Source organism: Gossypium hirsutum, chromosome A01 (assembly GCF_007990345.1).
Source record: "Gossypium hirsutum isolate 1008001.06 chromosome A01, Gossypium_hirsutum_v2.1, whole genome shotgun sequence".
In the NCBI taxonomy this organism is placed as follows: domain Eukaryota; kingdom Viridiplantae; phylum Streptophyta; class Magnoliopsida; order Malvales; family Malvaceae; genus Gossypium; species Gossypium hirsutum.
Window position 1 is genome coordinate 29,287,681 of NC_053424.1, and position 4,594 is coordinate 29,292,274.

Genomic DNA, 4,594 nt, shown 5'->3' on the forward strand with positions numbered 1-4,594 from the left:
AGCTGCCTCCTGCAATTGCAGCTAATCCAAATCCTACTCTGCGTACTATGTATGATTATGCTAAACCTTCTTTAACAAGAACTGAGTCTAGTATAGTTAGACCTGCTATTTCTGCGAATAATTTCGAACTAAAACCTAACACAATTCAGATGATACAGCAGTTTGTTCAGTTTGATGGTTTGCAGGATGAGGATCCCAACACGCACTTGGCAAATTTTCTTGAATTTTACGATACATTCAAAATCAATGGCATTTCTGATGATACCATTCGTCTTCAGTTATTTCCCTTTTCACTGAGAAACAAAGCTAAACAGTGGTTGAACTCATTACCATGAGGGTCTATCACTACTTGGGAACAAATGACCGAGAACTTTTTACTAAAATATTCTCCATTGGCTAAAATAGCTAAATTGCTTAATGATATCTCTTCTTTTGTGCAGATGGATTTAGAAACACTTTATGATGCATAGGAGAGATGCAAGGACTTACTGAGAAGGTGTCCTCACCATGGGTTACCGCTTTGGCTGCAAGTTCAAACGTTCTACAATGGTGTGAATCCCTCGACAAGACAAATGATTGACGCAGCTACTGGCGGAACCATCAATAATAAAACATCGAAAGATGCCTACGAATTCATAGAAGAGATGTCACTGAACAACTATCAGTGGCAAGTCATGAGAACTAAGCCAACAAAAATAGCCGGCGTTTATAACATCGATTCAGTCACCATGCGCTCTAATCAGGTATAACTTCTCAATAAAAAGATTGATAGTATTCTTGGTTCTGCGCAGGTACATCCAGTAATAAGGTGTGACTCAAACGGAGGAGGTGTGCATACAGAATATCAATCCTTCAATCCAACAACCGAAGAGGAACAAGTCAACTATATGGGTAACAATAACTTTAGACCTCAAAATAACCCATACAGTAATACCTATAATGTAGGTTGGAGGAACCACCCAAATATTTCCTGGGAAGGTTAAGGGAATCAAAAGCCACATAATCCTCAGGGTTTTCAACAGCCACCTTATCAACAAGAGAAAAAGCTGAACCTTGAAGAGATGCTCTCTAAATTCATCTCGGTATCAGAAACCCGTTTTCAAAATACCGAGACTGCACTTAAAAATCAACAAGCATCGATACAAGGACTCGAAACTTAGATAGGCCAGCTGTCCAAACTAATCTCCGAACGACCACAAGGTAGCCTACCAAGTAATACGAAACCTAATCCAAGGGAACACCTCAATGCAATTAGTACTCAAGATAAGGAAGGATTCATTACACCCGAGCCAGAAATACAGCAAAACAATGCGATGAACAAAGGACGAGAAGAGGTAAACAAGAATGATCCCAAACAGGTAAGTACGAATCATGAACCTCGTGTGCCGTATCCTAAAGTGATGACAAAAGACAGAACAAAAGAACAATTCGGTAAGTTTATCAAACTCTTAAAGAAATTACATATTAACTTACCCTTTATTGAAGTTCTTTCACAGATGCCCAACTTAGCAAAATTCTTAATGGAACTTTTGAGCAATAAAAGGAAATTAGACACTACATCGCATGTGGAACTCAATGCAGTCTGCTAAGCTATTCTAAAGAATAAACTACCTAACAAATTGCAAGATCCAGGGAGTTTTATAATTCCTTGCCTAATTGGTAGTCTCTCTGTGAATAATGCTTTAGCTAATTTAGAGGCAAGTATAAATGTTATGCCCTATAAATGTTTAAATGACTAGGTCTCGGTAAACCCAAACAGGCTAGGATGAGCATACAATTGGCTGACAAAATAGTTAGATTTCCTAAGGGTATTATTGAAGATGTTCTTGTTAAAATTGATAAATTTATTTACCCAGTAGACTTTGTCGTCTTAGATATGGATGAGGATAACGAGGTACGTTTAATTTTAGGACGACCCTTTTTAGCAACTGCCAGAACCATTATTAATGTAGGCACAGGGGAGCTAACACTTCGTGCAGGTGACGACGCAGTAACACTCCAAGCACGTGACTCAGTCAAAACCCCTAAGACTCAGGATAATGCTACAAAAACTGTCGATGATAAAACTAATATTCAATCGTCCTTGCAGGAACCTCCTCCAACAAAGACAACAGAGATAGTGCGCTACTATCATGAAGAGAAAAAAGACGTCCATGAAGAACGAAGACTACGGATAGAGGAGCTAGACGAATGGCGAGAACACAAACCGAGAACACATGATAAACTGAAAGTACGCAAAAACAAGCCCAATACCTTTCCTAATCAACTTCAGGTCAGCGATACAGTCTTACTAGATATCGTTGATCCTCACATTGTCACTACCACACCAAATGAGGAAATCCCTCTTACGGTACTCAGTAGTTTTCCATTTGGTACAGTGGAGGTGAGTCATCCCAAGTTCGGCACTTTTGAGGTAAACAACACCCGTTTAAAACTTTATTTTAAAACTGACAATAGGAATGAGGAGTATGAACTCCTCAAACCACCATGATCATTGAACGGAGAGGTAAGTCAAGCTTAGACTATAAATAAGCGCTTCTTGGGAGGCAACCCGAGCACTAACATATTTTGATTTCTTTATTTTTTAATTTCTAACACTTTGAATCATTAACTTAATCTTTGAATTGCACAGTTTTCAAGCACACACGGCCAGGAACACAGTCATGCCTAAAGCAGTCGCCAAACAGGGGAAGAGACACGGCCGTGCGAGACGGCCGTGTTGAAGCAGGACATGATTTCCCCAAAACATGAGGTGCGATAAATCCCTACGGCATTACGACATGGCTATGGGTGAACTTGATAGGAAAAACTTGGGCGTGGGATAGAAAACCACGAGCGTTCCAGGGACAAAGCTCGATTCTATTTCTTCAACACGGGTGTGCGATACGCCCGTGCCATTAAATCGTGGACAACAATACACGGGCGTGCTACCATAAAACATGGGAGTGGGAGAAGTGAACAAAGCTAGGCACGGCCGTGCGACATGGCCGTGTGCCACACATGCCCAAGACACACAGGCGTGTGAAAGTAGCCGGGCACGACCACATTTGAAAAATTCGAAAAACACGGGCTACCCTCACATCACAAGGGTGTGGCCATAGGCCGTGTACCCCTCCCCTATATAAACAAACCACAGTTCATCTTCTTCCTCCTTTCAAAACCCTAGCCGAAATCCACCCTCCCCCAACCCCTACTTCCTATTCCGGCCACCATTCCCTAGATTCTCACTTCCCCAACACCCAAGCCACCCTCAAAGTCACTCCACTTGCATTAATCCCCATCTTTCCCTCCCTATACCCTCCATTTTCCCACCACACGATTTCCTCTCTGCGTTACATGCCCGTGCTCGCCATCACACACCCGTGCAGCTCCTTATAACAGCCCTTGGTTCACTTTCCTAACCTTGTTTTTCCAATTTGTGTTGTTACATTAGTATTTTTCATGCTTTACATAAATATTATTACTACTACAAATATGTTTTAGAAAAGTTATGAATTTTCTTTATAATTTTCTATTTTTGACTTGTTTAAAACACTAAATAACATATACTAGTTTTTGGGCCTCTTGCTTAACTACTAATGTATCTTGGATTCTATCAATGCTCATATATTTTCAGGTATGTTATGTCGTCATCAAGGGGCAAGAAGGGCGCGATCCTTTCCTCAAAAAGACGTAGGGGACCGGGTTCTTCCTCGGTATGAGCTACAGCCAAAGTTCGGCACCCGTTCCTTGAATTTCCACAAGCTTCGCAAGAGGAGATATTTCAAATACTACGCGTACGACCCATCACCACAAGTCGCTGCATCGATTGGGCTACCGTAGAGCAAGTCCAGCTTGCTGATGCCATCCACGCCCTCCTATCCATAGACCCATGGGAACAGTTCTTCGCTATTACCGAGCCCACTTATTTAGAGCTAACTCTAGAACTATGCTCTACTTTTCATTTACAGGTGGTGATGACGAACAATGACGACCCAGGCAACATTCACTTCAGATTAGGCCGTCTAGTTCGTGCGATGAGTGTCCCAGAGTTTGGAGTTGCTCTGGGACTCTACACCGATGAATTTATGGAGGAGGAGGATATAAATGCACTACAACGTAATCTCCACATCTCCCCCTCCTTATGCTGGAAGGCTTTGGCACCACTCTCTTCCACCTACGACCTCAACCGCTGGAAGGCCTCAGCCCTCACTCCTTCCCTACGCTACCTCAATGCCATCTTGGCATACACATTGACCTGGAGGAGAGAGAGCACTGGCGTCGTCACCACCCACGACGCCTACTATTTATGGTGCATGGCGAACGCACACGTGACTAACTTGGCTTACTTCATTGCTTTCGCCATTCACCATCAGACCGAGCGGCATAGGAAGGGAGTGATCTCCATCGGCCCCTATGTGACGCGCCTTGCCAGACACTTCGGCCTCCTTAACACCGCGGCCCAGTCATCAGCGCTTACACTGATAGCTCAGATGTCCCCACAGGGCATCACGACTATGTTACAAATGCAGATGGTCGAGTATCGACGTGGGACCGATCCTCCTCAGTACCGTCTCTCGCATGCCATTGATGAGGAGGATCTTGAGGACATTTC

The 4,594-nt window shown here is 43.1% G+C and overlaps 1 non-coding gene across 1 annotated transcript; it reads right to left on the reverse strand.

Annotated features, from left to right (window-relative positions):
* Positions 1–407: 407 nt before the first annotated feature.
* On the reverse strand, positions 408–514 carry LOC121208334 (small nucleolar RNA R71). Its single transcript, XR_005903302.1, has one exon. It is a non-coding gene; the product is annotated as a small nucleolar RNA R71 (small nucleolar RNA).
* Positions 515–4,594: the final 4,080 nt, after the last annotated feature.